The following is a 25792-nucleotide window of genomic DNA, read 5'->3' as shown; positions in this document are numbered from 1 at the left end:
AAGTGCAGAAATCCCCCTCCTTTCTCCACTACAGATTGGAAGTTAATGTTTGTGTTGTAATCCTGAAGCTTCATGGAGATTTATAAAATAGTATTTGTCTCATGTCTGTCAGTGTCAATGCTTGACTCTGAAAAGATAACAGCATTTCCTCCTGCTGCCCCCAGGATAGAAGAGGGTGGGGGAGTCAGAGCATGGCTGCTAATGTGAGCACAACATTGGTGACACCATCCTGGCATTCAGAGTGCTAATCCTTTCCGTATTTCAGAGGTGCCTGTCAGTAGAATTTTCTTGATGCACCAGTGCTCTGGGAATAGAGCCGATTTCTAACTTACAGAGGGCTCTGCACAATCAGCACCTCGCATACTCCTAGCACAAGATAAATAATTGTTTTATGTTTCTGCTTCCTATCAATGGTACTATTCTTGTGGCTGTGCCCAATCCCAATGCTCGGTCTCCCTGCCAGCAGGTGCGGGAAGCTCAGTGAGGGTGGTCCAGCTCAGTGCACTCTGCAAGAGGGTATCCTGTGTTTCTCAATAACAGCTTCTCCAACTGGCGGATGAGCCCCAGAGGGAGTCCTAGACAGTCCTGTGCTGGGCAGAAGAAGTTGGCAGCAACACAGAGCCTCAAGGATGTAGTTTATAAAGCCGGGAAAAAATCCCCTCCTGTGGTGCGGTGCTCTGTGCCAAGGCCATCATCCTTCCAGCCAAGGCGGGCTGGATGGGTCTCCCGTAAGAGCCTGTCAGCCCCTTTCATTAGGCAGCCAGAGGGGCTGCTGCTGAGTGATGCACGGCACCTCCTTCCACCCCATGCATGCTTCCTGCCAGCCAGGGGAACGAGGGGCTGGGATTAGAAATTAAACCCTGGTTTTTCTGCATGACTGTGCAGGGCATATTGGCATTAGAACCCCCCATCTTTTTTTATTTATTTAGAATAAACAATTTTTATTTGGGCTTTTTTCTGGCATCAGTGGTTTTGTTCTCGCCTCCCCCCCATACCCTCCTCCAGAGGCGTGGGTATGTGGGGGATTGTTCTGGATGTGGTTTTCAGGGTTTTGTCTGTCTCATTACAACAAATGCATCACCTGCGTGACTCAGTCATTCTTTGGCTGCCTGGGGAGAGAGGCCTTCAAGAGCAGTTGCAACAATAATCCTGTCTCATTACGGCCCATGGCACTGCCGCTGTGAAAGTAGGCAAGCTAGCAGATCTCCTTCTTAGAAAATACCAGTCTAGCCGTGCGGAAAAACTACCTTCTATTACTGGGTAGTCAACGCTATATTGTGGACTTCTGTAGATGGGGTAATTTAAATCACAATAATTAAAATGAAAAAGTGATGCCAGGATAGAGCAATTTCTTTTTCCTCCACCTAGTATCTAGAGTGGAAATAGAAATTGCAAAAATCTCTGTTGATAACAAAAAAAAAAAAAAAAAAGTCAAAATAGATTCTGCAGCCCGCAGGTATACTAGGTATTTGTAAAAAGCAAATTTACAAAATCCTGATATTTCTCTGTGTTTGTCTGATGATCTTTTCCCCTGCATTTTGGAAAAGATGCTCAGACTGGATGCAGTCTTTGGGTACAACTTTAAGTCACTAGCTCAGTTTGCCACTCTTGTGGTCTGCTAGGCTCTTCAAAACCACAGCCATTGACTGGCATTTCCTTCATGCCACCCTTCTTCTGGTGAACACCCACCCTTCAAGTACAAGGGCTGGAATAGGTTTAGGTCAAGTTTAGGAAATCCTCCCCGTAAGGAAAAACTGTGAACTGTCACTGAAGGCTCTTCCTATAAATCCATCTCTTTCTATAAATCCATCTAGGACCACTGGGTACTGTGGCTCTATTACAGCTTTTGTCCTGCTACAACCCCTATAATGGGGCAGCATAAAGCTGCTTGCCTCTGCCCATTCTGCAGCTCTGGCTTCCCCAGGAGCTTTCCCCTTTGCCTGCTTCCAGGCCTGACCAAGGTGCTCCCAGGAGCTGCATGGGGTCCTCCAAATGGGGGCTCCTGGAGCTGAAGTTCAGCTCACTCACACTCCCACTGAGCGGCCAGAATGGCACTGCCGTATTTTAGAGAATTCACCGCGGGAACATCCTCCCAAACAGTAGATGTCCTTGCCAAGGAAGGGTAGTCAAGCTTATGTTTTCTATAAGAAAGATGTTTCCTGAATGAATAATTTTTTTCTCTGATTCTCTGTATTAAAATATTTTTAAAAAGAGAAAATATTTCTTCATGCATGTGGCAGTGTATTTTAAATATAATTAAAGGGAAACTAGTCTTTTTTTCTCCCTCTAAAGAGTAGAATTTATACATTTTAATATGAAGATATGCTCAGTAGGGAGCAGGAGTCTATCATTGGCTCCTACTACAGGCAACACAAACTGCAAATATAAAAGAAAGGGCTGCAGCACAGAAAGGAGGAACTGAATTTTAGATGCAGAGGGAGAATACAAGTGTTTAGACCATATCTGTAGCTATAAAGCTAGAGATAAAAGGCTTTTTCCTTTATATTTTCTTTTTATTGTTTTTTATAGTGCAGTACAATACAAACATTACAACCTGGCTGACTCCTGCAGAGATGCCAGGCACTAGCATCGTGTCCAAAAATTAGCTTTATACATATGCTAAATTAAAGATTGGCAGCCGCAGCAGCACAAATCCCATATTGGCAGCAGTTTGCAAATCCCACGTTGGCAGTCTTCTCCACATGAAAGAAGAGAGGAAATACAAAGGGCAAAAAGCCCAAGAGTCTTTCTCTAGCAAATAGCAGCGAGTGGAACACAGAAACTATCTGCAGGGAAAAAAGATCTCCAGATTACCGGAGATAAAAGAATATAGCTGAATCTGTGATGAGCTCAAACATGGGCCCATTTACACCTTTTGGAGACGGAGACATTAGTAAGCAAATGTTATTTTGGTAGGAAGGGTGGGAGTCTGGTGCCAGGCAGAGGACAGCACTAGCCCCTGCATGGTCTGGAATCAAGGGGGCTGGGTTCTTCTCCAACACTTGTGGAAAGGTTCATTTAAATCTCTTAAATTTGGCTTTTGCTAAATATATTGGACCTAAAGCATATAGGGTGAATTGAGTTTTCCTTTACAAATCACATGTTTTGATCTATCTGCAGAAAAAAAATTAATTGCATGTTTTATGAATCAATCAAACTTGTCATTGCTTTTAATTTGTTCATCCGAACACCCATATTTTCATGTTAACTCTGTTTATAACTGTGTTCAGGGTGTGTTTTACAACAACAGCTGGTTTCTCTTACATGTATGGTTGGCAGCAGTTCCTTCTGGGTCTGCTCAGTTGGAATGGATTACTTAGCTCCTGCAACCTGCCCACATATGTAATTTTGGCTGGCCTTGCTTCCTTCTTAAGAAGTTACTGCATCTGGTAATTTAACATGAGCAGTAAATTCTTACAATGCTTTGACTTGCCAGGATCTTAGAAGTTGTGGATCCTGTTCTCAGGACAGATACCTGAATTTGAACCAAGATATGCAGTAGCAAGTGGCTGAGTGAAGATAGAAGAGCCACATTAGATTTCATGCTTGGGTGTATGAAAAAATGGAATCCCACGATGGATATGCAGAGACATAGAATATAAATTTCTGCAGAACTTTTGGTTTTATTTAGTCTTTAAGTCCCTAAAAAGACTGAAGTATTTCATGAATTCCCAAACCCAGATCTTTAGTCTAGAATTTTTTTTCCTTCCCCAGAAAGGAGTTTGCAGTGAATCACATAGAAGCAGATGACAGAGCTTCAGTTCCTTTCCATTTGCAAGCCACATATCTGGTCTCACCACTCCAGTAGTCACTCCTTCCCAAACAAGTTAGTCCCAGGCTGGTGCTGCATGATCTAATGCACTGCTGAATCAGTGGATGGGGCCCCACTGAGCAGGGCAGGGCATATAGGACAGGTTTTTGCCAGTGTTGGACAGAGGTCTGGTGCACAGCATCCTCTGTTGCATTTGGCTTTCCCATCCCTTTCAGTGTAGGGCACTGGCCGCCACATGGGATAACCTGCCACAGAATCTCTGTGCCATTTCCAGGATGCTGTTTGATTTTCAGCAGCTCACACAATACAGAAACGTGCTGGGTGACAACAAAGACCCTATAAATGGGATCAGAACTGTGCATGGAGTCTCCAGCCACCAATACCATCTCCTGTGCCATGCAGACCATGCATGGGGAGAGCCAGACTGCACGTGGATCTGGAATTACAGAGCACTCCATGTCTGTCCTGCAGGAAGGGGAGAGGCAGGGGTTCAAGCAGCAGCACAGTGAGGACTTAGCAGCAGCACAAGAGCTGCAGCATGAGAAGGGCCACATTCTTAGCTGATGAACTCCCTTGCAAAGAGGGAACAAATCCACTGCCATGGCCACCTGGAAGCTGGTGATTGCATAGCCTTCTCTGCTACATTACCAAACATTCGGGGCTGCAAAGTGAAAGCCAGCAAAGCTGTTGGCCCTCTCCTCTGGCAGGTGATAGACACATGGGTTGTCAAAGTAGTCTTTGCTTGCATTAGCTTGCAATCTGCATCAAGAGATGGGATCTAAAGGCTGGACATGGGATTTAGAAGAGGAGAAAATGTTGTTACTGTATTATTCATTAGCTGACCTCTGCTAGTCATGTTCTGGACAAAGGTCCTTACGTTTTCCACTGAGGCACTCACTGAAACCTGGCTGTGCTCCATGCTCATGGCGGCTTTCTCTGCCAAGTCTGATTTTGCACGTTCACTCTGTGGAGTCTTCTCTCAACTCTGCAGCCCTGGTTTTGTTCCCAGGGTTTCTCTAGAGCTTGTAGGACCAGCTGTGTCCTTGAGTTGTCTGCCTTTGGCTGCAGATGCCAAGATGCTTCAAACAAGAAAAATTATCAAGTGGCACGTTCCAAGCAAATCGAAAAGCAGCTCTGTTTCACACAATGAATAGTTAGACTCATTTCCCTTTCGATAGTGTGGAAATGAACATCAGTCAAAAAGCAACAGAGTATATTCATTAAATAATCTATTCAAGGACTATTTAATACAATGGGCCTGCCACTCATTCCAAGTATCCCTGATCCTGTGTAAGTAGAAGGAGAAACTTATTTTCTTCTTACTCCAGAGAATTTTTGACAGCCTCTGTGAAAGATGAATGCCTTGAGACCAGCTTCCAAAATACAAGAGAGAGAGGAAAAAGAACTTAGATTGACTTTTTGGTGATGACTCTGACCATTTGAAGGCATCACACAGACGGGAGGTTGTGACTTGGATCCATGCTATTCTAGGCTGGTGAATGCACATTGGCTCATGCCAAGCCTACCCTTATTCTGTGATTGCATACTGTGCCTGCAGTACATTAAACCGTAAGAGAAGAGTTCTGAGCAGGTTTGTCTGGAAAAGCTTGCTGTGCTGGGAATCTCTTTTGTTATCTCAAGTTTAAGTTTGATTTTTATAAATCCTGATGCATTAGATGAAGTTCAGAGGAAGATCTGTAATTATGTATAGGCTTTGCTGTGTAAAATTCCTGACTCTCACAAAATCAATATCATGTAATTCATAGCTGTTAATCCTAGTGAGAGCAAGCCTGTAAGGAGAAAGGCCTTAGGCCATGGAAAGTTTAGGGCCTGTGTCAGGGCCAGGGCTGTTTGGGATATGCAAGACTGAGGCAGCTATATAGGTGTGTATATGTGTGTGAGAGAGAATGGAGCTGCAAAAAGTTACCCTTTTGCCCAGTACTTCTCAGCATGCCCAAAAAAACATGACACAAACACCCTCCAAACATTGCTTTCACACCAAGGGACATAGAAGTCAAGTCAATTTCTGGCCAACTTTGGGAAACAAATCTTCAAAGGGGTTCCCTCCAGTCATCTCTTCTCCATCTATGGTGTGGTCATTAACCTCTTATGGAGAGAACTGAGTTGCCCTTAGTCAAAGGATGACGGCTTCTCCAGGGAACCACCTTTTACATTTACAATTGTGTCTGTGTCCTTTGGGTACAGGCAAGTTTCTTATACAGCTGACCTTGAATTTCTGTCATTGCCCTTGACCATGTCATAGGTTTAGTTCAAAGCTTTCCGTTTACTGCCTACTGCTCCAGTGCCCTAAAGTATCCACATGGCTTGTGCGTGGCAATGTCCTGAGCTCCCCCTGGTTGCCCCTGCATGGCTGCTGCCTTCACAACCCCAGTGCATTCAGAGCCATGACCAAATCCTGGTGTTTGGTTGGGGCCACCAGCACAGTGCTGGCACTGGTGACTGGCAGCACTCTGCTACTGTTTGGTGTGGTCTTGAGAGCAATTCAGTCAGTTCAGGTGTTTCAAAGTGGGGAAAAAAAGCATCAAAGTTAAGCCACTCTCCTCATGAATCATTATGGCCCTGCACATAAGGGAGAGTAAGCACATCCAAGGGACAACCAGATGGCTTTGGAGGAGTGGCAATGGAAAGGGAATAAGAAGGAATTCATGAGAAATCCATGATTAGTTGAGAGAAGTCCAGTCATTTTTGTGTACACCCACAGCCTCTGATCTGGGCCAAAGCTACCCTTTCAGAAAATATGAACAGCCTTTACCTGGCAGAGGGACCTTATGTTGTGCCAGTGCTTCACATCATGTGGTCGAAATTATTTTTATATCTTGGATTAGGTGCTTTAATTATTAGGCACACTTCCCAGCTGACAACAGCTTTGGTTTTTGTACTTTCTCATAGTACTTATCTAAAATGCTAGTGATGCTTCTCTTTTATTACGTTCAAAAACTTACCACTTTTAGTGAAGTGTTCACATGCCTAAATTATTTGTACATGCCTTGCATCTTGATTATAGTTTAATCAAACAATATATATTTATCTCTTTTAATCTTTTTTGCTTTGCTCCTTCTTGCTTCTGTAGAAACTTATTTCTATTCATTATCATCTTTCTGATAAAAAAGTGGCCAGAATTAGAAATAAAAACTGGCAGTGCTGTTGTTGCTGAGCTGTGCAGAGATGGAGATGACATGATACAGCTCCATTGGCCCTTTTTTTGATTACTGCACAGTCATATAGCACATCCCTCTCTCATTCTCATCCCTCATTAGCCACACTGCCACTTCAGCTTTGTCTTTCTCACTCATGGTCTGTGGCTTTGAATTTTGTTTTTATCCTTATCTCTTCTTTATTTAATTCTCATCCTCTTGCACCGCTTTTGATTTTATTTCACGTTAGGGCCACTAGAAATTTTTACTAGGGCGATGTTCGTATTTTCTCCAAGACAATCTGCATAGATGCAAATTAGGAAAAAAAATCCAACAGGAGCACCCTGGATACTTTTCTTAACTCGATCTGATTATTTTACTGTTTATTTCAGCGTATTATCTGCTTAACGATCTTCTCCAGCAATGCATCTTTTTCCCCTTGAACATTAGTTTTGAGTGCTCAGATCTCAGTGGTAAAATATGTAAATTGCACTGAATATGTAAGAAAGTCTTGAACAGTAAAATGCTGCTGCAATGCATAATTGTTTGAATTGTCCTCCTGACTCCACTGCATTATTTTCCTTCTATTATATCACAATGGCATGAGCACGTATATCAAAAAGCTGAAACGTGCAGGAATCATGACTGTCTACTCCTCCCCCATGTCCTGTCAGTTTCTTCATCCCAGATTAGTGTCTGTTGGCTTGGGAAGCAAAGAGGGAGCAGATGGACCACAAAATGAGATTCTGTAACCTTCTTACCCAATAGATCTGCTTTCTGCATGTATTCAGACATATTTACTTACAGTAGTGACAATTATCAGTTTTATTTCTTTTAAGAAAACCAAACAACTTCAGTTCAGTATGAAAGAGCAAACTAAATTGTCTTCTGGCACCGTTACCATCCATATAATTTGAAATCAATTAGGAGATCTGTGGCTGGATTCCTATTTACACAATACCTGAATATGCCCATTAAATTCATAGTCCTGCGTTGGTATAAGGGGACAGGCAGAGTATGTACATTCTCTGGACTCTTAAGGAACTTTTTATTGTTCATAACACAGGTCAGAAGAGTACAGTTGTTCATTTCCTATGATGCTTTGTTTGAATATATAATTTGGACAACCAGATGAAGCATCTTTTTATTTGTGAGTGAAGTTGGATATAAATGTAACCAAATAATAATAACTACGAAACTTCAAAACCATTTTGTGGTTCTACGAAAATGCATCAAGTAAAGCATTCAATTTATTCAGAAACTTGCATGTTTCCTGTGCCTCATTCAAGGTGCACCCACTCAGAGCACTAGATGTATTTTAAATGAAAGGAAATAAATAAATGATTGGTTTGGGTGTCGCTGTGAATGGAAGCTGCTCTCAGCCATGCAGCATGTCAGTATAACCATACAGTGAGCTCAGATCCACTGCTAGTGTAATATTCGTACAGCAGCAGAGATGTCTGCTTCAGCCTTTCATATTAGCAAAATGCTGTGTGTCTCATCTGGGACAGGAGACACCAGCCCTGAAAACCCTAAGGTGAGATTCAGCTTGCCTGTTGTAGCTCTCTAGGAAGAAGGTGCTTCAGCCGAGGGAGCTGGGTGCCTCTAAAGAACAAATAATCTCAATGCCTCAGGTACCCACTCTAGAATATAAATATCCTTCCAGTTATACTGACCCCTGTAACAAAACCTCAAGAAAACACCTTAGGCCATACATCAAACTTTTAGATGGCTCAAGCTGGATGCCAGGAATCCAAGTATATTATGATTACGCATTTGGCCAAAGACAATGCAACAAGCTGCTGTAATGGAAAAAGTGCCTTCACTCTCATGCTGAGTGAATAGGACTTGTCCAACAAGTATATGGCACACATATGGCCATTCACTTGAAGCACTGGGTATCTTCCTCAGGAGGAAAAAGGAACGTGTTAAACCTAGTGATTAGGACCCAGAGTTTTAGGAGGTTTAGGAACTGGGAAAAATAAAATCAAGAGGTAGAGACTCTGAGTGCAAGAATTGCTTGGCTGCCTTACATATACGAGTGCATTGCCAAGAGCTGCAGGTGTTCAATCAGACTGCTTTTATTTGAGGTGCCTAACGTGGATTTTGAAACCACCATGTAGGCAACCCGGCTTGAAAATTGACCTTAATTTCTTCTAATTGCACGTCTTATTCTTCATTATTTTTCTTGTTAGAATTTTGAAAGGCGATTCACTAGTGCAGCTATTTTTGACTCATCACTGACTGTCTTACTTTGTGTTATTTAATGGGTTCCAGTGGCCATATGCTGCAGAGAATCCTGGAACAAAGTGAGTAAACTGGGAGGCATTGCTCAGAAGGATAAATTTCACAGTTGGAAACACACTTAATACTAAGCCTTCTAACCAGTTTTTCCAGAAATCTCAAGCTTGATTGCCATGATATCTGAACATGGCATTAGCTACTCTAATGAGGAAAATAATTGATATGCTATGGAAATTAGGTCTAATTAGATCTTGTTAAGATAAATATCTCAGTTCAGCTGAAAACTTGAAGAGATACATTTTGCAGCATTCCAGATTATAAATATGACCCTTGTTCTTCACCCCCCTCTGTGTCTTGGGTTACTACTGGTAGAAATGGATGTGAAAAGCCTCCTTATCACAATCACTACAGTATATACCCACTTGACATGGAATAAGTGACAAAGATGCTGGATAGTTTAAACTTTACATAACTTAAAACCTATTTATTCTATACATCAGCTTCAGACAAAGAGTCACATCTCAGAACAATGCAACAGTGCAACAAAATGTGTCCTGCCTATTCATGCTCTTATATTAAATAAATATATTAATGTTTATAAATTTTCAGATCTGTGGCAAAAAAGGTTCTTCAGTGCTCTTTACTGCTGCTTTCTTTACTGCTGTGACTTTAGAACAACATGCATGCCAAATCATATCAATACCATCTTGATGGGGGACAAATATTGAATACAAACGATAACAAAATCAACGTTCCCTTTAATTTAAAAAGAAAAATAAGGAAGAAAATAAAAAAGTATGTAAGATGGGTCATCCAAAAGGTGACTAAATTTCATTAATATTTAGACCAAGCAGATGAGTTACACCTGGATGTATATTTTGCAAGGTACTGCCAAGCAATGGGCCAAACTCATCTTCTCTCTTTGCTAGTGACACTCAGAGTGGATGAAACCTTCTTAGCAGCTGCTTTGTTTTCTTCCATCTTGCGAAAAACATGCATCCAAAATATTTACTGTTCCAGTGGGCTTGAGTTTCCATCTTGCACATTGGCACTTCTGCAGTGCAAAAGAGACAGGAATCAGTGTTCTGCAATAATTTTAGTTTGATATCTTTTCATTTTCACAGAATAAGCTATTTAAAATGAATCCTTTAAAAGTGTGTCTTCAGATTTTTTTTTGGATACCCTGAGCTAATGACCTACAAGCCCTAGAACAACTATATGCACCCTGTAACATCACAGGCCATTACAAAAACCATAACATGTCAAGGAGCCAATTTCCCTTATTTGATGCAATTCTTTGCCATCAGCCTGGCAGAGCTGGCAGCTTTAGACAGCTAGTTTTGTTCCCTGCAGTCACCAGCTTCCCTTCTGGGGAGCAGGATGTGCTGGGGGGTGACTCTGCAGAGCCCTGGGGACACTGCCTTGGTGCACCAGTGCCACTGGGAGCACAAGGACATTAGGAAAGTGTTGCTGTTGAGCCGCTAGCAGAGAAGAAGACCCGGATTCTCAGTGTGGCATGAAAAGAGAGCTTTATTATTTTGATTCCAACTTATATAGACTTTTCAGACGTCACCCAGATTGGTCAGTCAGAAACCTCCCCCTAGGCCTGATTGGCCAGGCCTGAACTGTCCAAATCTCAAAACACTGTTTTTAATAACATCCAAACTTTATCTTTGTTTATAAAACACAGGAGAAAATTCTCATGGGAAAGACCTGTGCTAGCCACAGGAAAGCACAAGGGACCAGCCTTGGGCTGGGGGAATTTGTCCATGAGGACCACCACTCCAGGTGGCAGATCCACCAAGTGGTCCCTACAATGATGAGGGTCTGATGGCAGAAAGCACAAAGACTTTTTCTAGGCAAATCCACTCGTTCTGAAAAACAAACAAACAAAAATCCATCTCTATGTCGTGTTCGTGGCAAGTCTTGAGCAAAGGAAAAGGTGAATGATCTGATGTTTGCAGTTATGATTTCTCACACCTTTTCGATATCTCTGTGTCTTGATAAATACATACCTCTGTCCACTGACATTTTTTCTTATGAGTGTGGGGGAAATTAACTCACAGGGCAGGTACTGTATCATTTCCCTGGATGAAGGAGAATAATAAGTGAATAAACAAGATGACTCTTCCTATGACCTTTAAATATTAATAAATTAAATATCCATTTGCATTAGTCATTTTCCATTATTGATGTATTTCTCTTCTGTTGTTCTTGGTCCGTCTGGTCATTACCACCAGAAGATTCTTCATCTTCCATTTCAGGCTTGCAAGAATTGAGAAGACTCCCAAAGATTCCCTTCATGTATACATATATATATATATATATATATACACATAGACAGTCACTGGGTGAGATACCATGCAGACCAGCAGCAGATGTATGCAGATTTCTTCTGTGGAAGTCTGTAGCAATGATTTCACCATTTAAGTCACACGGCACCAAGGCAGCAGTTGTTTTGTTTTTTTTTTAATCTATTTACTCTTTTTGTGACAAACCTAATGATTGCAGAAATGAGAAATCAGCCTGCAAACAGTCCAAATTTAAACATAATCACCCCCACACTAGACTATAACAGTGGCAGATGGACAGAGGAAGAAAGTGTATATAGTCATATTTTTGCCATTATAGTATAGACCCTTTCAGATTGCAGCAAGCGACTTGCCATCTGCAAATCTGAGTCTTTCCTTTTCTGCTGAGGCACTGATTCAAGAATCATGATTTGTGAAGTTTGAGTTAAAGTATTAAGAGGTTTATCTCTCGTTTTAAAGGCATACTTCTCTCCTGATATTACTTCAAACACATGGGAAAAGCATCCTGAAAATTTCCCTGAGTTCATCTTAAGACAAAACCCAAAGCCACTGGCTCACGCTTAGGTATGTGGTGAAGTAATGGGTTCTGCACATGAATAGCTTTTTGTCAAGTAGTCTCTTATTGCTGTTGTTCTCGGGCTTTTGTTTGGTTTACTCTTTGAGGAAGTGATTTTCTCTATGCCTATAGGATATGTAGATCACACTGGGCACCTTCCTTACAGCAGCACACGTACTGACAGCAGCAATGAGCATTTGGTTTTAACACTGACCCTCTGAAGAGAGAAGTATCTGATCACTGCATAAATGTCATTGATTTTTTAGGGCCAGATCTTCATTTAAATGGCAGCTGATTTAGTGGGAGTGTCAATTTAATACAGATTTGCAAACAAAATTGGAGCACATTTTAAAAACCTCTCACCTCTGCTTTCCACAGTTTTATCTGACTGTAAGTTTGCAAAGGATGTGGCCATCACATAGATCAGACAAACGTATGCAATTTGCAGCCTACCAGGGTTTCTGATGCTTTCACACTATGGGCAGGGAGTTACTTCATCTAAGGGTCAGGACTCTTACACAGGTTTAACTTACCAGTAACCAAAAAAATTGCCTCTAGGTATGAAAACCTATTTTGAACTTGTTTAAGAAGAGGAGGATGCAATTAAATTCTGGCAAGTCCCTTTCAAGAGGTGCTGCAATATGTTTTGCATTGCAGTATTTCTAATTTTCACCAGGTCAGGGTTGCTCTCTGTGAGGCAAAAAAAGAAAAGGTTTATTTTGCTAATCGTACATGCAAAAGCCATGTACAAAATAAAATATTAAATACGGTAATTACAGTAATTTTTGTCAAAATATTGCTACATAATAAACCTTTGGCTTTGAAAACTCTACCAGAAGCAAAAGAAAAACAAACCATAACAAAAAAACTGAAATCAGAGGCCACTAATAACACTAAAGGGAGCCCAGAAGCCAAATTAATGTTTCTACAAAGAAATACTTTCCTACACCAGGCAAATTCCTAGTAAGACCCTTACCTGGGTCTTTATAGGCAGGATTCAGATTTCATTTTGAAGTATGTTTTTTACAAACTGTTTAGTGTTCATATGTCATTACCACTGTTGGGCCAGATTGCACCTGGCATCGATATAAACAAAGCTTTGGCAAGAATTCTTTCCTTTGGGATGGAGACATCTGATTTTCAAGCTGAAAACATGTCAGTGTTGCAAGACACTCCAACTAGCCTGTTTTACCAGTGCAGTAAATTAACCCGCCTGGTGTAGTGTTAAATGCTTTACAAACATCGACTGAAGGTGAGGGAGGGAAACAGCAAAAAACAAACAAAAACATTTCCATAGCTTGTTTGACTACGAGCAGTGAAAAAAGTGCAAGCAAAGCTTGAAGGGAGCAGGGGGATTCTTGGGAGATAGGACAGCAGAAGAACAAATTTTCAGAATTTTGTCCTGTATTTAACCCAAAGATTGTGTGCCATGGTGTGGGAAGATACAGAAGGAGCAGAGCAAGTTATATAGATGATAGGAAAGGTATCTTCATTTGAGAAGCAGATCAGGATAACAGAAAACAGTGGCTCTAACTCATCATTGCCGTGTCTAGAGGAGGAAGGCTTTTTGAAAGCTCTTGCATGAAAGAGGTTCACCTTTAATGCCATAAAATACTGTTGGACAAAGACTACATAGGCGAAACAGAGTATAAAATATTAGGCTATCCCCCTTCCTTCCCCATTGTTCAGGATGAAAAAGCTGAGCTGAACTTCTGGGCATACAGAATTGGCTGTGTGAAAGCTCTCATTGCTAGATCGTGCATTTGTGCTGAGCTTGAATGGTCCAGAGGACAATGGGGTTCATCCTGCCTGTGGCTCTGCAGTGATTCTGCAATATAGATGTGAAACGAGAATAGCTGGAAAGTAGGTCCACATGCGTATGGAGTCGAACAATGACCTGTCCTAAGAAACACAGGCAGAAGTAGTATTCTTAAATATATATATTTATATAGCTGTTAGACTGAAGCCATTTTGCTACCCATCTTGCTATTTTAATCATCTTAATAGCTGTGTATTTACAAACATGCATGTAACTGGGCTGGAATAATTAATTAATATTCATAAGCATTCATAAAATATGACAAAGTTTGTGTTAGGGCAGATGTTAATTCCTGAAAGGATTACATTGCTGTTAACTGTAAATTTATATTAGTAAGATTCAGCATGATTGATTCTTGCTTGGCCAGCAATAGAGGACTTAGCATCCTTACTGGCAGAGATTATATCTGGTCAACAGGAAAGGAAAACTGGCCAAGAAACTGCCAACACAGAATCTGAAGCTGTGAAACCTGGTCAAGAAGAAATAAAGCCAAATAAGCAACAGATGAAAAATTATCTTAAAGCAAAGATCAATTCCCTCAGTTGGAAAAGAGGATTGTATTGGAAAAGGTGACACTGAGAGCATGAAGGGACATGGGAATTTTAAAAACAATTACATTAATAAATAAAGTGGAGTGCTGAATACTAGTAATTTTTTTAAGTGGACCTTAACATTTTTCAAAAATAAAAAATAAGTAGACAGTTTTGATATGCTCAAAGGCATCTGACAAATAGCAAAGAGGACTTCTAAACTTTGTAAATCATTTGGAAGAGAATGCCAGAGGTCTCAGTACACTAGAGCCATGGGCATACTGGAGAGACCTCAAGAATGGGCTCCAAAAAAGTTGAAAGAACTGGAGTATCTCTCCTCTGAGGAAAGGCTTAGAGAGCTGGGACTGTTCAGCTCGTGCAGCTCCCATCAATGTATATAAATACCTGCAGGGAGGATACAAAGAGGGCAGAGCCAGGCTCTGGTTGGTGATACTCAGTGACAGGACTGGAGGCGATGGGCACAACCTGAAATAGAGGAGGTTCCCTCTGAACATCAGAACACTTTTTCACTGCGAGGGTGACTGAGCACTGACAGGTTTCCCAGAGGTTATGGAGTCCCCATCCTTGGAGATATTCAAAAGCTATCTGGACACCATCCCAGGTGAGCAGCCCTGGCTGTCCCTGCTTTAGCAGGGACATTGGACAAATGACCCCCAGAGGTCCCTTCCAATCTCAGCAATCCTGTGATTCTTTGACTCCATCTGAAGCCCAGTGGGGAAAGTGATAGATCAAATGAAAAACCAGGAAAGAAAGAGACTTCAGTAAGATACAAACTTTTCCGTAGTACCTGGTACAGCACCCTCACATATTGGAGGGATCTAGCGGATTCAGACTTGTTCCTGCACCTGTGCTGCAGAAACATAGTGCCTCTAAAGAGGAGACTTCCCATGAAGTTTATTGCTGATTGCTTGCCAAATCAAAGAGCGGGGACAGAAATGGGTAGGGAACTTGCCAACAGATAGAGCCAAAAAGCACTGAGGTCACTGTGTGTTTTGACCTCAGAAAATAAGTGAAGTTCTCTAGATGTAGAGCAGGACCACTGTGTTGGCTACAGTCCCATCCTAAGCAAAAGCAAAGACACCTTAACTAGGAAAGGACACAAATACCTTCTGTATCCAGCAGCATAACCACACACCAGCACAAGCACTGCAAACACACTGGCAGGGACAGTGCCTCAGTGCTCAGCTGGAATGAGAAAATGGAGCCAGGGAGCTTCCGGAGGTTGCAGGGGTGGCTGCCAAACAGACGCGATGCTTGGTGGCAGGCTGGCAGCACCAGGAGAAGCCACTGCCAAGAAAAGGGAAGGGAGTTTCACCTGAGTCCCACCAGGGTTAACCTGCACCTGATGCAGGTGATGGGAGTGGGGATTCTGGCTGGAGAAAATGTCTCTGAGCACTTTAGGGGGAAAACTACCTTCTGTTCTCAATACAAAACACATTATGACTGGTGAAATAAAAAATATAAACAGGTTTAGCAAGTAAAGCAGAACAGTTTCCCAAAAAAGAGAGTTTTTAGATAAGTAGGACATATTTTCATGGATCTCTTTTGGCAGTCCTTCACTCAGATCAAGAATGAAAATCACATCAAGTCAAAAGGACAAAAAAAAATTGCTAAGTACATACTTTGTTCAGACAGTTACACCACAATAAAGCAAGTTGGGCAAAAATATGAGAGGGAAAAAAAGTAAGAAAAAAGGCAGTTTAATGGGTGTCAAACTTGTAAACACTGAATTGTATTTTACCACTGTTTTTTAAAATTAATATAAGGTAAACAAAGCAGCAGTACTCTATTAATGCAGTTATATTGCTGTAAAATCCCGATTGTCCATGAATTTTATTCACACAGGAGAATAAAATATATTGCTAGTAGCATTTTAGCAATTTTAGCCAGAGCATTGCATCAACTTCATGTTATTGGTGTCAACTGAATCTGAAGTAGTTAAATCAGTACAAAGTCCAGGCTGACCCCAGCATTTATTGTATGTTTTTAGAAATGCTCTGAAGCTGAACTCATCTTCTTATTAATCTTTTATTTATACTGTATTTGGCAGAGTCATTGTCCGGAAAGTGAGAGAAAATACCTGAGAAGCCATATGTAAAGAACTTGAGCTCAAAACCTGACAGTCTGCTTAAAGTGAATGCAATTCATGTCAGATTTGGACAGGTGCAAGAATAGGTAACAAAAGCACAGGTAAAGGAGCCCTGCATATTCAGGCCTGGAAAACTGTTATGAAGGGAGCAATGTAAGTGAAGGGAAAGGTTGTGTTAGTCAAGTAATCAATGATTTAACAAGGTGCTCTGCTTCCAGATGCCCCTGTTGATTGTGCTGAGGTAATTTTATGGGTAAATACATATGGATGCAAGAGTGGGGGCTTGTAGTGAGAGTTGTTATGGGATGCAGGGATTTTCTTGAATCCTGCCTACTACTCTCTTCATTGGCACAGGCCTGGTGAAATGATGGGTGCTTAGCTGGGTGGGCTCTGGTGGAAAGAAAAACAAAAACAACTCAAGAAGTTCCCTTCTCCATGTTGCCCTTCCTAACTCCTTATTGTCATCCTTTGCCATGCCCTTGCTTGCAGTGATACAATTGTTTGTTTGGCCAGGCTGTAAACATGACTGATTGGAGTAAAAATCAAAATCCTTCTCTCCCACACAGAAAAGCCTGAGTTTCTCTAATGGGATTGCTTCAGTGATCCAGTTTGCCTCTTGGCTCAAGAAACAGTTGTTTGGAAATGCTTGCATAAGGAAAAAGGAGGGCATGGAGTGGGAATAAGCAGAAGAGGGTAGGAACTGCTTAGATCTTGCAGAAATAATCATATAGTGGTTTACTAAATCATTTTATTGGGAAATAGGCACCAACTTTACTTTAAACTTCACAGATATTCCAGAAGCCTCACTGAGGAGCACCTTCTCAAACAGCCTAGCATTTAAAAATAATTTTTTTCATCAGGGAAGTACAGCTGAAGAAAAGCTTACAGAAAGAAATGTCACAAGTTCCAGTAACTTGTTCCACTGCAACCAGGAATATCTAAATGAAGAACTTAATCAGGTTTTTAAGAACACCAGTAAACAATTATCTCCATGTCCATAAAGGTGTGTATTGTATTGTACCAGTACAATACATCTATTATTGATGTACAAATGCCACCCTACAAATGTAGGACTGAAACAAGTGAAATCTGACGTAGAAAACAACCACCTTCTCAGCTTCCACTTTCAAACTGGAGAAAAATCTCAGCTCCTTTGACACCAGCCACAGGTCTAGGCAGGGGAAAATTCACATTGTCAGGTTTTATTTAGACCAGAGAACACAAGTGAATTAATTTCTAAAAGATTCCTACTCCTTGCCATGAATACATGAGTCATGCAGTTTATTTTTAATAATTTTATTTTGTATCAGGGATCACTCTGCCTCAGCTAGTCACTGCCAATGCAAGGACACATGGGACATGGCATTCTGGTGCTGGTTCCCTTCTCCCACTTCTGGGGTGTGGGAGTGGAAAGAAGGGAGGGCCACTGCTTTTGTACTGCTGCCCATCCTTCAGGGACTCTGCCAGAAGGTGTAATGGGCTTTGCCTCATCACTGGGAGCATGTGAGAAAATGTTGCTTGCAGGATATGCTAAAACCTGCATTTGGGGTGAAGTGGAATTGTTGGGTTCCTTGGATCACCCCAGTCACCCATCCATGTGGGATCTCTATCAAAAAAAAGCCCTTCTGGTAGAGAAAGAAGAAGGATTTCTGGCAAAATCCAGCTTAGTGAGGTGCTTCTTTGTTAAGATGAGCACCGTCTGAGAAATAAACATGTAAAACAGCTTTCCTTTGCAGGAAGGCAGGAGTTGTATCAATTTTGTGCAAAGCTTGTTAGATCAAAGTTTCCTGTGTTGAACATCTCCTTACATTGTTCTCCCATGGAAGTAATTACTGCAATTACACACCACTGTACAGCGCTAAATGTACATGATCCAAGGAGAGATCCCTGCTGCCATCACCTAGTGTGGCAGAGGGGCTTGTGCCCACATGGCCTAGGGGCAAATCGCTGAAGCAGATCAAGCACAGTGATGGATAAGTAGCATATGGGTGCCCTGTGTCTCCCCATGGGGTTTTGATAGAGTAGTTAGGTTTGCAGTATGGTTGTTCTTCTGGGTGGTTTTTCTTGATTTCCAGCCTTTGAGCAAGGTGGCATACCAGCGTGAGGTTTTTAAACTTCAGCTGAGGATATGTGTTGCACACCCTGGGGCATGAGAAGATGGCTCATGGGAGTGTTTGAAGGGACACAGGCTTTGCTGGAGCTGTGTCACAGGACTGAGCAGGGTGGAGGCAGCTGAACCTAGTGCAGTCCTACCCAAACCACTCTTTGGGCGTGATGCCTGGAGAGATCTATCTCTGAAACCACCCTTGTGTTGTGTTTTGGAGGAAATAGATAGTTCAGACCCCCAGAGGAGAGTCTGGATGTACATGAACAGTCGTGCCTTGTGAGCAGCTGGGTCACAAGACATTCAGGTGAAGCTGGGAGATAAATTAATCCAATGGTATAGATTTTCTCAGAGAGTCTGTATGTGGAAATTTATATGAATGGCGTGATCTCGCAAGGGCATATACAGGACTACATGAGGTATTTCTGCTTTAAAAAAATGCCTGTGGGATGAGAAGGTTTCAGAAGCCCTCTTCTAGATAGCTCAAGAACCCATCTGGTGGGAGGACTTCCTGGGAGCGCCTTACCCAATGTAAGACACCTGAGTGACCAGTTTTGGTCTTGAATCCCCACTGCATGGAAATACATGCATCTACAAGGTGATACCACTTAACTCTAAAATATAAGATCAAAATTAAGAGTTGAGAGTTTTTTGTATAATTACCATTTTACTGTGAATATGAGCTGTAAACACTTGGATTTAGGGCATTCTGTGGGGCTTTGATCAGATTACAGAATATTAATTTGCTGATTTACCAATGCAGATAAGCCACTTTATGAAAACTGAGATAAGAGCTGTTAATCAGTATTTGCACAACACCAGAAAACGCACACAGTTGTTTCAAGTTTTCTCTTTGAAACAACTGATTTTATTGAGACCATAGGTAGACTGGGAAAAATTTCTTCCAGAAAAGAGGAAAGATAGAAGATGCCATGGCACACCCAAGCTGATTTTTCTTAATGCCTTCCTCATCAGCAGGGGCTATTAAGCAGCTTGAGGCAGACACAAGTTCCTCCAGTACAAGCAGGCATAAGTTTCTGGCAAGTTGGGTTTTTTTTCAGAAAACCTCTGTTCACCTCTCTTGGTTTAAAGAATTTTTTTTCCCAATTGATTTATTAAATAATTGAGGCAATAATTTGCTAATTTTTAAAATATTTGTTCTATATCTCACATAGAATCATCATGCCTGAAATCAGCTGCTGAACAGAGACTGATAGTTTGCTAAAGCAGATGTACTTTTGACAGCAGTGTATTTCATTATCAGCATTCATAAAAAGATGCACTTGTAAAAATAAAAAATGGATGCTTAAACACACACATTTTCCATAATTATCTATTACATAGTGCTAAGTAAATATATCTTAAACTGTAATTTTTTAAAGCAAATTAACCTCCATTTAAGTTCAGATGAAAGAAAAGTATATACTTTTTTTTTAACTGATGTATTAGATTAGATGTTTTGTGGCCCTATTTCATCATGCAGCAGCTCATTTGGACTGTCCAGGAAGACTAATTAACACTAATGCTTCTAAAGAATTTTCATTTGTGATGCTAATCTGTCACAAAACCAAAAGTATCCTCAGAAAGCCAGGGAAAAAAGTAAAGAGACTACTTCTTGCAGCCAGCTTAAATTAGTGTTAGCTTGATTTGTCTTAATTGAAAGCTTGTTTACATCTCTTTTGTAAGTGTTTATAAAAGTTGGCAGACAGAAGAATAGCTGCCTACTTACATGAACAAAACTCATTTATTTAAGCTGCTGTATGTATTAGTATTATTAAAAACCTCTTGAAATATTTCTGTACACATAGTCTTAAGGTATAAGCCTGTCTCTATGTTTATTTACACACAGACACAAACACACACACATTCTGTGCTGTATTATTTTTGCTACTGGGACATTTATACTCAGTCCTCATATTATGTGAGAATTTCTATGTGCCAGTTCATTCTAGCAACCTATTGGCCTCTGTTTAAATTTCTCTGAGATATGTGCAAGTCAGAAATATATCTTGATGACAACTTGTGAAAATGTCTTGCTGTTGCACTCATACACACGTCCTTGGATAGTTAAGCTCAGCAGAAATTTAGTACTTATGTAGCTGAGCACCCCTAAAGCTTAATTTGGATTCATGAACCCTGAGTCCTGGCCTGCCAGCTGGGACAACCTTAGGCTCTTGTTCTCTGGTTCTCCAGAGGGAACAGCATCTCAGGACAGGCCACCTGACCACCGTATGTGGAAATTGCCCAACTCGGATGATGTTGGGTAGATCCCCACCCGATATCCTCAGGATCCACATTGTCCACGCTGGTAGAGGGAGGGAGAGGCTTGCTAGGCTTACATGGCAGCAAGAAGCTCCCAGCTGTTCCTAAGCAGCTTTTAGAGATCTGGTCTCTTAAAAATACAGGATAGATATTGTTGATAGGTGCACTGATGTGTTCCCAGACCTTAAATGAAACTTCTGGAGAAACGGGCAAAGAAATTTGGTTTCCTCAGCAGAGCATAATTAAATTGCTGCTTAGTTTGCAGTGCTGACTACTGACATTTGCATCATTTTAGTATTGCTAGACCATGTACTGCATGTAAGGACAATTGGCAGAGCAGAGAGAAAAGCAGCAGATGCTAGAGGTGCACAGAGTTAGATGACTCATTATGATGTCATGAAGAATCTTTTTCAGACAAGTGAAAAAGTTGATATTAAACAGAAAAAACCCCACCACTTTTTAAATAAATAATATGAAGGTTTCAGGAAAGAGTGGCAGAAAAATCAGCATCTTGCAGTATTCTAAAATGTGTGTTTGCCTGAACTACAGAGGAGAAACAGCAACATACATGATGGAGACTCTATTCTCCCTCTTCCTTCCCACTCCTGCCCCTTCTTTCCTTTAGGACTGATTGCATGGTGGGTTTGGTGCGTTCCATATTGAAACAAAACGTGTTTTAAAATTTCCTAAATCTTTAAAAACTTGTTAACTGATTATCTGGTCAGGGGTAACAATAAGAAAATATTTAATAACCACTTTCTGGAGGCATTGTGCATATTTTACAGCAGTTTTCCAGTCTAACAGGACTAACTAGAAGTAAGTACTTGCCACGTCAAAGATTTATTCTCACAAGTACCTGATGTATGTAAGGTAGAAAGCAAGTCTCATGAAACAAGTACCTCCTGCTCTCAGATGTGCTCTGCTCCACATTTACAGTTCTCTTTGTTTCCTTAAAAACAAATGTGATTTGTCTTTTCTCTTGCCAATCCCGTTTGTGTATTTGAAACCAAATGGCATTTGTATGCCACCATTCTGTACAGCATCCCTTCATTGATGGAGAATTATGTATGCAGAAATGTCAGGCTTTCCTCTTGCAGAAACTCAATTCTGCACAAAAGCTACTATAGGTATACAATATATGTGTGCCCTTCTGAAAAATCTTATTTGAGAGGTGCATTTGTGTTGCGTGCACTAATATAAGTGACAAAAGATTCAGCTACATCAAGTTCTGTAAACAAACCACTCCAAGGAATTAACATTAACACATAATTGTATGTTTTTATCATGTCAGACCTGTCACCAAAAAAAAAAATTGTATTGTGATTATAGTAATTAATTTTTCCTCTCCCGTTTGAAACATGCCAACTTATTATGGCATTGAGGATGATGGATTCTGGATTGCCGTTTTAGTGCATCATATATTTACATTTCCATATGAAGAATCATTACCAAAAGATGTTAACAGGATGAGATCTGTATATAAACATATAGTTAAGTATGAGTACTATCTTTACATTAAGACCTAGAGGTCTTTAGCAAAAAAAAAGGGGGAAGACTAGGCAAGAAAAATAAGGCAAAACAGAGGGTTTTTTCCACAAAAACAGGTAGGTCTAGAAATCACACCGCTGAAAAGCAGGTTTTATAGAGAATTGTACCAGTTTGAAATGAAAGAAGAAAATGTAATTTTTCCATCTGCTGTTAATGTGACCATCTTTGCTTTATTTTTTCTGTATTAACAGGGTGTCCAGGGTGAGTGGGTGGCTGAGCTTCCAGTTCTGTGGCATTCTTTCTTACAGTTCTGTGGCTTTTCTGTTCTGAAGCGGAAATTTCTTTTTGATATATAATGTAAAGGAAAAAAAAGGTGGGATAAAAAAAAGAGGAAAAACTGAAAGATACCGATTCAGTTGATGGGAAACTTTTTCCAAATACCGTTCCCAGAAGCACCTATCTAGGTGCACCTAAACTGTGTGGTTTCATCAATAAGCCCAAGGGGCTCCTTCTTTGCCGCCACCCCCTTCCCCGAGTCTCGCGCTCTGCCTGCCTGATCCCATCCGACAGTAGAGCTGATACCACACTAATCCCTGCAAGTTTGGGACTAATGAACTAACTGCTGGGCTGCCGCCACGGAGCTTGGTCCCAAACTATACTGTACTTCACACTCGATTTATTCTCCAGATGGCGAGACTGCGCAGCCCTGCCGCGAGGGACCACCTCTTCCACTGGAGTGTAAAAGTGGACGGATGTTGTTTTCTTTGCAGATTTGATAATTCAGAGCTAGAAAGTCATGAGGATGGTTAGTTATTAGGTTTAATGGGTGCTAGTTGAGCCAGCAATACGCGTATTCCCATTTTTAATTTCAGTGTCTGTGTGTTTGGGTAGGAATGGATTTGTCAGCAATGCTGCATCACTGAAGCCTTTATCCTCACCAGTTGGTGTAGCTGCACGTGGTATTGAACCTCTTCCTGTGTCCTCCTCAGAGTCAAACAGAAGGGATGCTGAAGTAGCCACCCTGACCAATCTTTTTTTTTCCTCAGTGAGCTTTCCAGCACAAGTTGTAAATTTAATGAATTTGAGTAGTATCACTGATGCTCTCTGTTAGCTTTCTCTCTTGTTCAGTTTGATAAAGAACTCAGCTTCCATGGGACCCAATGAGGGTACCACCATCCCAAGCTACCTGGACATGAAATATTTTACTCAATGATTTGGTTTATTTCTTTATTAGCTATTCTTCCATGACAAAGTATTATCTGATGTTGTAGTTCTCATGTGAAGAACAGAGCAAATATTGTTCTCACCATTCCTTAAAACTTCTAGTTTTCTCATTCTTGGCAGTAAAGATATTATTGTATCAAGGACTACTTTTTTCTCTCTTATATTATTGAAGCAGTTTACCTGGCTTAGACTTTTAGCTTTTGCATGAATCCTACAGTAAGAATAGCATCTACATTTCCCTGCGTAATGAGGCAGAAAAGGCTCTCCCTTTCCTCCATGTTCCTAATACATTTAGTCAAAGGTTTTAGTATATATTTTTTTTATTTGCCCATGAAATGTTTTATTGGACACCTTGATGGGGACCTGATACTCCCCACTAACATCAGTGGGATTTCCTCCATTGTAGGAAGGGTAGGCACTGAGTCAGCTCCCTCACAAGCTCTGGCTTTGGCAGCCAGGTCCCATTAGTTTGTTCCACAATTGAAAACATAAATTGATTCTTACTGAGGAAACTAGTGACTAGAAGTATTATATCATGGAAAGGAAACAGTTCCATTCCTGGGGTATCTAGGCAGGCAGATCTAAAATGTAGTGGTTCTAAGAAAATGCATCAATTCTCAACCCAACAGATGGCATGGGTGTGTTAACTAACATAGCAACATATTTTCCATTAAAATATGGGAAAAAACAACAACCCTCTCCCCATGTTTGTTGGTTGGTATAAATTCAGTGAAGTTGTTGGTTATTTTTGGGATATGTACCAGAGGGCTGCACATTTAGTTTATGTAAATTGATAACAGCAACAGCCTGTTAATAAGTGTTTTGTATGGAAATATACCTAGAAAGACACGATCTGTCTTTTTTGGGAAGGGAGTTTGCAGACTGAGGAGAAAAATAGATATGAGATTGTCTAGTGCTCATTATTATATTCTGAAAAAAATCTTAATAAATTAGGCTGCAAGTTTGGTGCTGCCTTAGAGGATACTTTGGGGAGATGTCTCTTTTGTAAATTGGATTGGTATGTGCTGAAACTGTGATAATCTGACTTTAATTAAAAGCATAACTCGGTTTGGAGTGTGTCTTTAAGCTACCCTTCTGCATCATATCCAGAAACTTTCAGCCCAGTCCTAAAAACCTATTACCCCAGGTTGGAGAAGGAAAACATAGGGGATTTAAATTTCCCGGTATTGGCATCATATGGTTCAGTTTACCTAATTTGGAAGAACCATTTCAGACAGCCATGCGCCAGAGCTGTCTTCCAGCTGGACATGTTTGTACTAAACTGCATGCATCTTTACGTGTCTTTCCTAATGGCCCCAGACAGAGTCCATTCACAGCAGTTCGAATGTTTTGGGTTGCATTTTCCAGAGATTACCTCTGAACATGCCCCTTGATCGCAACCCAGGGATACATACCTGGGTGCCTTGTTCCCGTCTGTCCGATTAACGGGCATATGCTCCCAACCTTCGGAGAAGCACAGCTAGTAGCCCCAAGCTGAAGGCTGTTCGCTTCAGATTTCATTAACTTTCTGCTTCATTATTCCTTCCTTTTAACCAGTTAGAGTCACCAATTGCTTTTCTCTAAACTTACCCTAATTATCAGGGGTCCCAGCCCTGTAAATCAGTACACTGCAGAGCTGTCTTAAACTGGCCTGGGAGACCCTGTTCTCATCAGTCCTGACAACTGTAAGCTACTGTTCCCTCACACTGTTTAACTCAGACCACATTGGGAAACCACCTCTGCCCCTCTTGCCGGCACAGATTTGCATCCGTCTGGTTTAAATCTACTGTCATGTGCTCTCTTGCTGATTTGTTTTAGCCTGAATATTAACTTTGATGATTTTTTTCTTGGTTGCTTTTTCCCCTTGAGTTTGCCTGTTTTCTTGAAAAGCATCTCTATTCACCAACTGCATATTGTTAGAGCCATTCCTGAGCCTCCATGGGTCAGGAGCTTTAAAATTTTATTAGCCCCATAAAAACTCTTCACAAATGAAATGACTTTTGATAAGTCTGCATTTTGACAATGCAAATTTGTTAGGGGCTGTTGGTGAGTGGAAGGAATTTGGAATTGAAACTTCACTTGGCAGGAAGCAGGGAGTCCAGCACCCTCCTTCCACCCATACCCCCTTCTCCAGGGGGGGTATGCATTTAGTTTCAGGAATGCATGCAAAGAAATGCATTTAGTTTCAGAAAAGCATGCCAGTATTCTTCATGCAA

The 25792-nt window shown here is 41.0% G+C and overlaps 1 protein-coding gene and 1 long non-coding RNA gene across 2 annotated transcripts in view; one reads left to right on the top strand and one right to left on the bottom strand.

Annotated features, from left to right (window-relative positions):
* The window catches only part of CLYBL (citramalyl-CoA lyase), a 166924-nt gene that overhangs the window by 112219 nt on the left and 28913 nt on the right, over nucleotides 1-25792 (top strand). The gene's annotated exons all lie outside the window — the stretch shown is intronic.
* Nucleotides 9913-25792, bottom strand: part of LOC146444561 (uncharacterized) — a 71178-nt gene continuing 55298 nt past the window's right edge. The window contains exon 2 of the long non-coding RNA XR_014851175.1: nucleotides 9913-10225. This is a non-coding gene — a long non-coding RNA (uncharacterized LOC146444561). The remainder of the gene's footprint in view (nucleotides 10226-25792) is intronic.

This window comes from Lichenostomus cassidix, chromosome 1, assembly GCF_008360975.1.
Source record: "Lichenostomus cassidix isolate B80296 chromosome 1, HeHo_3.0, whole genome shotgun sequence".
In the NCBI taxonomy this organism is placed as follows: domain Eukaryota; kingdom Metazoa; phylum Chordata; class Aves; order Passeriformes; family Meliphagidae; genus Lichenostomus; species Lichenostomus cassidix.
This window is presented reverse-complemented; position numbering and strand designations above follow the sequence as displayed.